Below are 13,243 nucleotides of genomic sequence, written 5' to 3'. Positions count from 1 at the left end.
ACTAAGCATTTTAGTTGTCGTAAGAATCCATGATCACGTGACTGACAAATGTACGAAGTTCCTTTCGGTATGTATTTATTTTGTACATGTTTGTTAATCAGAGATTCAAATTGTGCATTTTTGCCCTGGCCATTGAATGAATCTATGAGAAGAAGATTTATTTCATCTTCCTGTATTGGGGATAGAAAACGTTTTGGATCCTGTCACATCCATGTCCTTTCTCCATTTTTCCTTGAAGATGAACAATCAATGACGGCATATTCAAAGCCATCCATGTGGCCTTTGATACTTTCTTGTTCCCTTGGTCCAAACCTTCCAATAATTCCTTGGAAAAATATCATTAACAAATGCCCCATTTCTTTGGCTTTGGAAACGTGATATTGCACTGTGTGGGAGTGCGTAAAACTATTTCTGCAAACAAGCGTAACAAGAACGTCTTTCACGCCACAAAAATCATAACTTCTCTGTGTTGCCATTTCGTACTCGAATCGGGACAGATCCAAAATTCCAGATATTGGCAACCGCGACCTCTTTCTCTTCTTGCAATTCATTAATGAATGTTACAAACTTTTTAAGCACTTAATGTCGTATTTCGTCTGTTTGAACGTTTTACTGACTAGTCTGGTTACTTTTCGGAACCGAATTTTCAAATGTCGTTTAAGGTTTGTCAAGTAGGATAAGGTCTGAAGAGAGTGTTTGTGGCAATACAACTCTCTATTCTCACCAATCCAACGCTCAATGACCGATTTTGTGAGATTTAAATAACGCATCCTTGCCTTGGTGAACTCTTTCTTTCGCATAAGCTCGAACCATTGCGCATAACCTAATTTCTGAATTGTGTTCAACGTGGTTGACGATTCCATAAATTTGTCTTCGAATCTTCTTATACTTCCTTAGAGCCTACATATGTCCTCGCTCCTTTATTTTTTGTTAGATGTCCAACAATGATTTGAAATCATTATCTTGCGCTGATTAACAGGGTATTCCTTAGCCATCTCATCTCCGTGTTTGCGTTTTTTCGGTGATATTGTCCCCTCCTCAACGCCATTTTCGTGTTCTGAATCAACGTAAACGGCTTCTTCTTCCTCAAAAAATTCGCATTTTTCCTCCACAATTGCAGCAGGAACTATTTGGAGTCGTCACACAACGCCGCGCGACATGACCGGCAACTCCGCACCGAAGACATATAATAGTATTAGTTGTAGACGGAACCTCTACCTTAGAACCCGCGCTAAAACTCTGAGTCTTATACGAAATCGAGAGGGGAATTTATTGCGCAAATGATCGGGGGCACCACAGCTATAACCCTTTCTTAATAATACAACCGAAGACTCCCTCACATTAGAAACAATAGGGGGTAAACTTCTAACACGAAGCGAGTCCGCATGGCGAACACCTTCAGCAGATACCACCATCGCTTCCAGCTCCGCGAAACTATGAGATTGAATATCAAAGCACAAACAGGAGCGGTACGACGGGGAAATGCCCCCTAAGATCGTATGAACGACCTCCTCCACACTATAATGTAACGCAAACACCCTGGCATAAAATCTGATATCAGAAATACAGTTAAAGGCTCATCCAAGCGTTGAAACCTGAAGTAAAATTTCAGCACTAAAGAGTTGTGAGCCCTAGCCGGAATAAAATGGTATACAAATGGGCGTGAAACTGCTGAAGTGACAACTGTTCAGTAATATTATTGACTATTTTATCGGAAACACTCCTGTAGTATATGGATTGAGAATTTGTAATATTTGAATGTGAGTTAGTCAAAACACTAGGGCATGATCTTGAAATTCAACAAAAAAATCGCAAGAACGCGTCTATATCATCCGCGGAATTTATTCAATAACGAGGAACGTTTTTGACTTAATATTTAATGGATGAGAGATACTAGAAAAGGGCAAATTCAAATAAGGCAAGGTGGATTGCTGAATAGAGGAATTCGCCTGGAGGGGAACCCCAGGTAAGGAACATTGCTGCGACTCCAGCGAGCCTTGCTTCCCATCGGATCCAAGATTACAGATACCCTTATTCGATTCCTCCTCGATCAGATTGACAGAAGGTATGACAGGTTTCGATTTACTGGAAATTGCGGCCAACCAAGCCTCAACCTTTCCCAAGAGTTAGACTGACTTGTTCTATAAAACTCCAACTTGACTTAATAATTCCTCCTTTAATTCTAAGGAAGGTTAATCTTCCGTCCGATGAACATAATGGGTTAGACGCCCTTGTGCTCGTTTTAGTTGGTGGAGGGACGCTACATCGTTATGTAGAAAATCCATAACTGAGGATATGTCAGTTCAATTGGCTTGAAGAAGGGACTCCGAACTCGCAACCTCACTGTAGGAGAAATGGGGCACTACGATGACCTTGCCTAAATTTGTTCCTAATAATAGCTCATCCGCTTTAACTGTGCTTTTTGACTCTAAATACGAATTAATAATTCGTGCAAGAGGTCCTCTTTTCGAAATATCCAGGGTAGGCCACGTCTCCAGTAGCCTTAATGAAAATATCCCCGGCCACCAAGCAGGATAACGAACATCGTAAACGAGATAAGCCTCTCGCGCTCAAAATCACCGGAAAAAACTGGTAGGAGCTCAAATAAAGGCTCTGGTACCAGAATTCTGTACCAAGAATAGGCAGCGGAAGCGGAAGAAAGGAAGGTGCGGGCATTAAGATCAGAGCCATTTACCAGTCATATAATAAGGTCGATTTAAAAGTGGAAACCGAGGTCATCTGCTATGCTAGGTATTTATTAATATAATGCATCCCAACAAGGACAAACATTGATCAAACCAACCCATTTAAAAACATCAGAAGGCAAAACCTTGCAAATAGGGACGTGCCCCTACACTGTTCAAAGTCTCCACTATTTCCTCGATAACGTGAGTGAGATGTTCCTCGAATACACTCTCACTCCTTTCGATAATTTTTAACAGTTATTACAATTTTGATTGAAAGAATATTGCATCCTTCATGGTTCTAAATACTTTGATTATTGCATAACAGAATACAAGAACAATAGAATAGAATAGAACATTTCATTATTGCCCAACCTCGTATACACCATCGGCTTACAGGCAATAAAGATAATGAAACATACAGAAACAAAAAACTAATTTGGTGGCGCCCGCACAGGCGGAATACCAGACCATGAGCTGCACCACCCTTCACTAGAACCACAACTAACTAACAGAAAAGAAAATAAAAACAAACAAACAAACAATATCTACTGTATGTCTCTTAAAACTACTTAACTACATACTCTAACTAACTTGGTGAGCATGCACAGACGTAATACCAGACATGAGCTGCACCACCCTTCACTAGAACTACAACTAATTAACAGGAAAGAAAGGAAAAGAAAGAAAAAAGACAACTGGCTGTTCACGGTATATCCTGATATGGAGAGAGCTCCTCCCACCCATGATACCACTATCAGCTGCACCCGTGGGTCAGATGTCATCCACATCTAAACCTCTTTGGCAATGTGTTTCCCTCCCATTCTTTGCGTGACGAATCTCTGAAGCGGAAACCAGTCTATCATGCGACCCGTCACGCTCTTATCTACTACCCCGCCTGCTATACCGAGTCGTCTTACAGACACATTGCCTGCTCCCATCTTTGACTCTCCAGTACATCCCTGTGCGGACATGCTTATTCTTTTCACCTCGGGATGGGTCTGTCACACACCACCCTTCCACCTTTTGTATCTCCCACGCTTTTCCAAATCTTTCCATCTCTCTTTCTCACTTATACCTGTTCATCTACCTTACAGTAACTTATCCAGTATAGTTACACACTGCTTGCTTATTTTCAAGACTATGTCCTAGAGTTAAAATTTTAAACGCCTTTTACAACACTGAACTTGTCTACAGTTCGACCGTTCCTTATTCCCCACCGACCTTTCATCTTATTTCCGTCTCTTAGTCTAAAAAAAACACTAACTAATTGCACATTTCTTTACATTACTATTCAATACACCTGTTCATCTACCTTATTGTAACTTATCCACTGTAATTTACACACTAGTTGTTTATTTTCATCCACTGTGTCCTAGAGTTAATATTTTTAACACTTTTAACAACACCGACCTTGCCAACAGTTCTACAGTTCCCTTACTCCTCACAGTTCTTTCATCTTATTTACGTCTCTTAGTCTAAAAAACACTCACTAATTGCACATTTCTTTACATTACCAGTTCAATTATTATACCATCTCTTTACAGGTTCTCTCTCAACTTACCTTCATCTATCTATCATTTTCTAATACCCCCACTGCTGCAAGTGCTCCCCTCCCCTTCAGTTCGGCTCTTTTGTTCTGATCCTTCCAGGATCCGTTACTACTAATAATTACCCCTAAATACTCAATTTTTTCTGGTCTGATTTCTTCCTGCTCTACTATCCAAAATTTCTTTTCTTTTCCTACATACCATTATCTGCGTCTTCGGAACATTTATTTTAAGTGCCCATCTTCTAGTGTATTCCATAACTTCTTCTAGCCCTCTTTCCAATCCACTTGCTGTTAGTGCCAAGATCAATAAATCGTCTGCAAATATCAGTCCCGGTATCTCACGTTTCCCTATCCAAGGACATTGCCATCCTTCACCTCCATGTCTGTCTAATATATTATTTATAAACAATAAAATAATATCGGTGTCAGCTTACAGCCTTGTCTCACACCCCTCTTCGATTCAACACATTTATTCAACTCACCCTACTGTAATTTAATCATCACCATTACTTTCCCGTATATTCCTTCTATTGCCATCCTCATTTACTTCCATAACCCAATATCCCTTAATCTAGTAAATAACGCGTCCCTATTCACTGCATCGAACGCTTTCTCTAAATCTATTGCTGCTACATATAATCTCATCCCTGCTATCTTCACATACTTCGTAATTAAGGTATCCAAAATCCATACATTATCCACCGTACTTTTCTCTTTTCTAAACCCATTTTGATACTCCGATATCCTTCCATACTTCTCTGCCCAATTTCTAATCCCATTGGTTTAAATTCCTGTATATACCTTCGATAGCGAGTCAAGGAGTGTTATTCCTCTATAATTATTTGGATCGTTTCGACTCCATTTATTCTTGTATATAGGACATAATACTCCTTTTCTCCATTCGCTAGGAAATTTCGCCGTTTCCCATATCTTGTTACAAAATTTAACCCTCACCTTCAACATCGATTCATTTGTCCCTACTTCCTTCCATTCTCTGTCAGTAGTACCGTTCGCCCCACCCGCTGCTTTCGTTTTTACTTTACTGAACACACCAGTTACTTCCTGTCTTGTTACCTCCCCATCCAGTAACTGTACTCCTACTTGTAGTTCTCTTAGAATATAAGTCTTGCCCATATCCCCATGCCAGTCTCCCCTCCCACCCAAAAGACCTGTAAAATATCCTACCCACTCATTTTCCCCTACACATGTTCCCTTGTCGGTAGGCCTAGTTCTCTTTAGCTTATTTATAGTTTCCCAATTCCTCTCAAATCTTTTCTCTTTGCAATATTTGTTCACTCTTTCCACTAACGCCTCTTTCCAGCATTTCTTTTTCTCGTTCAGTAACTTCTTGTAATCTCTTCTTAATTTACAATATTCCTCTCTTTTTTCTTGTTTCCCTCCCTTCATAAACTCTGCTAGAACTGGCACGACAACCTCTCGTTTCCTCTTACAGTCTTCATCAAACCACCCCATGACCCTGTTTTTGTCTCCCTCTTCTTTTATCTTCACTTTCTTTCCCACCTTCCATACTGGGAGTTCTATTATTTTTAAAACTTTATCCATGTCCTCTCCTTCCATCGCCCTTTCACATTCTACCCTTATACTCTCTCCCCTCTCTCTTAACTCTAATCTCAATTTATCAATCGCAGTATCATTCCAAATATACTTCCATCCCTCCTTATATCTTACCCTTTTTTCTACCCCTCTTTTCACTTTATTATTATCATCTCTTAATTTTATCTTAATGGGCATGTGTTCTGTTGTCTCACATTCTGCCACCTCAAAACTTATTATTTTCCTTTAAGCTGTTTCCGGTGTAAACCTATATCTACCACACTCCCTCCCTTCGATGTGATGAATGTCAATTCCCCCATACTGTCTCCCTTCATCTATCCGTTTAGATATATAATTTTTCTATAGCACATAACTCTAACAACCTTACACCATAAGTATGTATATCTTTGCTTTACTGCTTCTTCTGTACCCTCTCACTTCGATATCCTCCCTCCCACAATCTGGTACCCTATTACTCACTCTTGCATTCCAATCTCCTATTAATATTATTCCATCTTCCCTATATAAACCTATAATTTTGTTTATTTCTTCAATCAGTTCTTCAAAAAATATATTCGCATACTCTGAATCCTTAGGATGATTGTATAATAGAGCTAGACAAATTGCCTCCTTCTCTTCACTTCCCATTTTAATTCTAAACCACACCACCCCGTCTACCTCATATTGTATTCTCTCTACTCTCTCTTCTATGTCATTTTTTATTAAAACTGTTATTCCACCAGGGTTTCTTCCCATCATCCCCGTTTTTGTCTTTATGACGTTGACTACTCTATACCCATCCCATTCACTCTCTACCCCTTTTCCTAACCAAGTCTCTACTAGGGCAATGATCTCAAACTCGACTAATTTCTCTATTTCCTTATTCCCTAGCTTCCCCATCAACCCCTCAATATTCCACAACACTGTTGTCATATCTAGTTATTTATTCCCTCCCCCTCTCTGCTTTTGTGCTTGTCCACTTCCACCCCTACTCCTTGTCACTTTTCCTTGCAAGTCTTCTCCATCCCTTTCCTCTTCTTCCTTTCTCCCGTCCTCCTTCCCTTTCTCCGTACCTACGCCTTTTTTCTTTCCCCATAAATCCTTCAAACATAATGATCTTTGCTTACTTAGCACCTGTCTTCTCTCCATTTTACTTTCTGTATTCCTTTTACTCGGGGAGGATGAATCATTATCCTGCTTCCTATTATCTTCATTCACAACTTTCACTTCACTCCGCACCATTCGTGACACATTACTTGCTTCCTCCACCTCTACGTTGCGTTGACTCTTCAAGGTCTCTGCATTCCCGACCATCTAGTTGCTGGCACTGCTGTTCAGCAGATCTCTACTTCCTGCACCTGATATGATGTGGACTTCGCGCACTTCCGTAATATCACTCTCCTCTACGTCACTACCACTTCTCCTCATGCCCTTCCTTGCTACTCCCTCTGCCGTCAAGGACTCCTTCTGCTGTTGTTGGTGTTCCTCATCAAGTTCTTTTAGCCGGCCCACCCCCCATATACGATTCCATCTGCCGTCTCCATTCAACAATTGCTGCCCTCTATAATATGCTTTAAGGCCTTGTTTGTTTGCCTCCCTTAAATGTCTGTTCAGGATCCTGTTCACCTCAATGGCTTCCCTGTTCATCTCCCTTCTTATCCACACTTTCTCTCCTTTAAAATTGCTCGAATTTCTTATCACAATGTCAGCCATCAACGTAGATAATAATTTCACTCTGATGGGCCTTCTTCCCTTAACTTTCCCCACACGATGCACATCGCCTATATCCACTTCACTAAAGTTGATCTTCACCCTATTCTGGAACACGTCCACCACTTTGTACACTAGTTCCACTTTTGACTCTTTTTCCTCTTCTTGGACATCATATAAAAATATTCTTTCTCACACTTTCTTTCACACCCCTCTCTACTGATCTCTTAGTTTCTCTCAGGTCCCGCTCCAAACTTCTTACCTTCTCTTTCAACTGGTCCAACTCATCTTTATTACACCCTTCCTCTTCTGATATCTTCTTTATGTCTTCCTTAATACTCAACTTTAGGTCTATAAACTCCCTGGATAGCTCTCGAAACATCTCTCTTATTTGCTCTGTCTGACAAGCCTCTCTTCAGTCAATCAATCACTACTGATCTGCATTTAGGGCAGTCACCCAGGTGGCAGATTCCCTATCTGTTGTTTTCCTAGCCTTTTCTTAAATGATTGCAAAGAAATTGGAAATTTATTGAACATCTCCCTTGGTAAGTTATTCCAATCCTTAACCTCCTTCCTATAAACGAATATTTGCCCCAATTTGTCCTCTTGGATTCCAACTTTATCTTCATATTGTGATCACTCCTACTTTTAAAGACACCATCAAAACTTATTCGTCTACTGATGTCTTCCCACTCCGTCTCTCCGCTGACAGCTCGGAACTTACCACTTAGTCGAGCAGCTCGTCTCCTTTCTACCAATTCTTCCCAGCCCAAACTTTGCAACATTTTTGTAACACTACTCTTTTGTAGTAAATCGCCCAGAACAAATCGAGCTGCTTTTCTTTGGATTTTTTCCACTTCCTGAATCAAGTAACCCTGGTAAGGGTCCCATACATGGGAACCATACTCAAGTTGAGGTCTCACCAGAGACAAATATGCTCTCTCCTTTACATCCTTACTACAACCCCTAAATACTCTCATAACCATGTGCAGAGATCTGTACACTTTATTTACAATCATATTTATGTGATTACACCAATGAAGATCTTTCCTTATATTTATACCTAGGTATTTACCATGATCCCCAAAGGGAACTTTCACCCCATCAACGCAGTAATTAAAACTGAGAGTACTTTTCCTATTTTTGAAACTCATAACCTGACTTTTATCCCCATTTATCATCATACCATTGCCTACTGTCCATCTCACAACATTATCGAGGTCATTTTGCAGTTGCTCACAATTTTGTAACTTATTTATTAATCTGTACAGAATAACTTCATCTGCGAAAAGCCTTATCTCTGATTCCACTTCTTTACACATATCATTTATATATATAAGAAAACATAAAAGTCCAATAATACTGCCTTGAAGAATTCCCCTCTTAATTTTTACAGGGACAGATAAAGCTTCACCTACTCTAATTCTCTGAGTTCTATTTTCTAGAAACAGAGCCACCCATTCAGTCACTCTTTTTGCCATGTCCAATTGCACTCATTTTTGCCGGTAGTTTCCCATGATCTACCCTATCAAATGCCTTAGATAAGTCAATCGCAATACAGACCAACTGACCTTCTGAGTCCAGGATATCTCCTATATCTTGCTGGAATCCTACAAGTTGGGCTTCAGTGGAATAACCTTCCCTAAATCCAAACTGACTTCTGTCAAACCAATCATTAATTTTGCAAACATGTCTTATATAGTCAGAAAGAATGCTTTCCCAGAGCTTACATACAATGCATGTCAAACGGACTGGCCTGTAATTTTCAGCTTTATGCCTATCACCCTTTCCTTTATATACAGGGGCTACTATAGCAACTCTCCATTCATTTGGTAAAGTTCCTTCATGCAAACAAAAATCAAACAAGTACTTCAGATATGGTACTATATCCCAACCCATTGTTTTTAGTATATCCCCTGAAACCTTATCAATTCCAGCTGCTTTTCTAGTTTTCAACTTTGTATCTTACTCTAAATGTCATTGCTGTCATAGGTAAATTTTAATACTTCTTTAGTATTAGTCACCTCCTCTATCTGGACATTATCGTTGTAAACAACAATCTTTACATACTGCTGACTGAATACTTCTGCCATTTGAAGATCCTCGCATACACACTCCCCATGTTCATTAATTATTCCTGGAATTTCCGTCTTGGAACCGGTTTCTGCCTTAAAGTACCTATACCTACTCTTCCATTTTTCACTAAAATTAGTATGGCAACCAATTATGCTTGCCATAATGTTATCCTTAGCTGACTTCTTTGCTAGATTCAATTTCCTAGCAAGTTCCTTCAATTTCTCCTTATTTCCACAGCCATTTCTAACTCTATTTCTTTCCAACCTGCAACTCCTTCTTAGTCTCTTTACTTTCCTGTTATAATATAGTGGATCCTTACCATTTCTTACCACCTTTAAAAGTACAAACCTATTTTTACATTCCTCAACAATTTCTTTAAACCCATCCCAGAGTATGTTTACATTTTTATTTACCGTTTTCCACCGATCATAGTTGCTTATTAAAAACTCCCTCATGCTTATTTTATCAGCCATGTGGCACTGCCTAACAGTCCTAATTTTAATCTCTTTCTTTCTTTCACATTTATTTTTAATTACCATATAAACAGCTTCGTGATCACTAATACCATCTATTACTTCGGTTTCTCTATAGAGCTCATCTGGTTTTACCAGCACCTCATCCGGAATATTCTTCCCTCTAGTTGATTCCATCACTTTCTGAATCAGGTGCCCTTCCCATATTAACTTATTTGCCATTTGTTGGTCATGCTTCCTATCGTTCGCATTACCTTCCCAATTAACATTTGGTAAATTGAGATCACCCGTTACGATCACGTTCCTTTCCTTATCGTTTCCCATATAGCTGGTTATCTTATCAATAATTCTGAATCATAATCTGCGCTACCCTTTCCTGGTCTATACTTTCCAAAGACATCTAGTTGCCTATTATCTTTAGAAATGAGCCTTACCCCTAGAATTTCGTGCTTGTCATCTTTAACTCTTTCGTAGCTTACAAATTCTTCTTTCACGAGAATGAATACTCCCCCTCATACCTTTCCTATCCTATCTCTACGATACACCCTCCAGTTCCGTGAGAAAATTTCTGCGTCCATTATATCATTTCTCAGCCATGATTGAACTCGTATTACAATATCTGGTAAGTATATATCTAGTATATATCTCTTATCATCTCTCTCATCGTTTCGAACTCTTCCCATCCAATGGAATCCACTGGACCTGGGCCGGGATTAACTTCTACTCCTCCTATTATCAACAGCACCATCACCACCGTCGCCACCAGTAGATTAGCCACCATCCTCCTGTTTTCACCCTTCAGCTCCATTCTTTTCTCCATTCTGCTTCCCTTTTTACAGTTCTAGCTACCAATCGCTATTCTGTACTGTGTCAACGTATTACCCATTGCTCCGCTCTCCACTCAGCACATCCGCACTCCTTGCTGACTTAAAGACGACTGATAAGAACAATCATGTATTTTAATGTTGAAAACTTTTCTTAGCAGAAAAAGTAGGGGTCCCCATACTAAGAAAATTATAGAATTAATCAATTTACACAATTGTGCCGAAAGTTGAAGGGCTAAAAGACACGGAATGATTCCAAGTTGTGATTCTTGGCTACCTATATCGAACTAAAAAGCAAATTTATAAAATCACGTCCGGCCTAAATGCAGTTCCGGCGAAACAGCCTAAAATTGCTTGATTCTTCTCTCGCTTTCTTTTCGATTCAAATCCTTACCAAATTAACTTACTTACATCATTCAATCTGTAATCTGTTCCTTTGTCCAATAGCCTCAGGATTTTTTAAATGTCCACACCGAACATACTTTTTAGAGCTTAAGTGAAAATCTCGTCCGCCTCTGTGGTGTAGTGGTTAGTGTGATTACCTGCCAGTGCCGGAGGCCCGGGTTCGATTCCCGGCCCTGCCACGAAATTATGAAAAGCGGTACGAGGGCTGGAACTGGGTCCACTCAGGTTCGGGAGGTCAACTGAGTAGAGGTGGATTCGATTCATCCTGGAAGTGGTTTTCCGTGGTTTCCCACTTCTCCTCCAGGCAAATGCCGGGATGGTACCTAACTTAAGGCCATGGCCGGTTCCTTCCCTCTTCCTTGTCTATCCCTTCCAATCTTCCCACACCCGACCACGGCCCCTGTTCGGTATAGCAGGTGAGGCCACCTGGGCGAGGTACTGGTCATCCTCCCCAGTTGAATCCCCTACCCAAGTCTCATGCTCCAGGACACTGCCCCTGAGGCGGTAGAGGTGGGATCCCTCGCTGAGTCCAAGGGAAAAGCCAACCCTGGAGGGTAAGCAGATTAAGAAGGAAGGAAGTGAAAATCTCTTTGACTCACATTACCCTTCGTAGTGGTAGAAAAAGGCAAACTGCTAATCTAATTGGCCGAAGAACGATGATTAAGGAAAGGATTATAACTTTTAGGAATAAATAAAGAATACATTTTCATACTTTATTATATTGTTTACCTAAAATTCGCCGCTCATATCCCTACGATATTTTCAACATGGAGTTGCTAACCTAAGGGCTAGAAGTGTTGATTTTTTTAATAGAATGAATAACGGTAACTATCAATAATTAAAATGGCGAACAGCAGATTTCACTTTGTTGGAAATAATCACATTTTAATACATTTAGAAAAGGTCGGTATGCTCAGCTATATGGGTACATTCAACTTCTGACTCCACACCCCAGACCCCTAATTTCCAAAGTAATAATCAGAAACCCTAACCGCTTACTTTCCTTCCAGCTCTGATGTAAAGTAGAAAAATTCGGAAAAAGGCACCACAGCTTTTTCTGGAGACTACATGGGCCTTCCTCTTTGCATATCAGATTTTCCGGCGATTAAATTATTATTTTAGGTGACCAAAATAGGTTTTGAAATGTGCGAAAACAGGTTCTAAAATACCTTAAATACAGTTTTTTTAATTGAGCCTCAATGACCTGGGTGTTAACAACCAATCCCATTTTCATTTTCTGTGACTTGTTCGTCTGCCGGCTTTGACATCCTACTAGTATCTCTTGAGCCCATCGATCTGCACTTTTTTCTGCTCTTTTGGTAAAGGGCCTCTCCGGTCTTCTGGGTTCTGTTTACACAATAAAACCCTGATAGCCTTTCACCATTCTTCTGGAACTAACTCTGCTATAGATGTTATCCTCCGTAATGCCCACCTCTTTGAAATATTTCCTACACCCTTGCATCCATCTCAACTTAGATGCGTTTGGTATTAGAAAATTCCAGTCTTTTTGTGCGCCGGTTATTATTCATACGGAAGGTGTGTCCAAAAGAGCAATCTTCTGTTTGTAATTGTTGTTGTTATCTGTACCATCTTGTTGTATACTCTTTACTGGATTTCAGTCGAACCTGCCCGTCAAACCATCTGTTGCCTAAGATCTTCCGTGGTTGCCTGCGTTCTCTTTTACGTAGTTGATTTACTAGTCCTTTCCAATTCATGCACAGGGTCTCATTATACTGTGCAAGTGTTTAAATACGCCCTGCAAACAACATCCCTGCAATACGGTATGCTAAGGTCTATTTCCCTTTACACAATAGAATATGAAAATGAACACAACGAAAATATTGTTCTGATGAACTGCATATCCATAAGTGACTGAGAGGCGTGACCAGTCTTAAGGAATATATCGGGTATGAGGAGCATTGCGACATACGAGGTTTTAAAGAAAGCCATTGCTCTGAAGCTTGC

Source organism: Anabrus simplex, chromosome 3 (assembly GCF_040414725.1).
Source record: "Anabrus simplex isolate iqAnaSimp1 chromosome 3, ASM4041472v1, whole genome shotgun sequence".
Taxonomy (NCBI): Eukaryota; Metazoa; Arthropoda; class Insecta; order Orthoptera; family Tettigoniidae; genus Anabrus; species Anabrus simplex.
Note: the sequence above shows the minus strand (reverse complement) of the source record.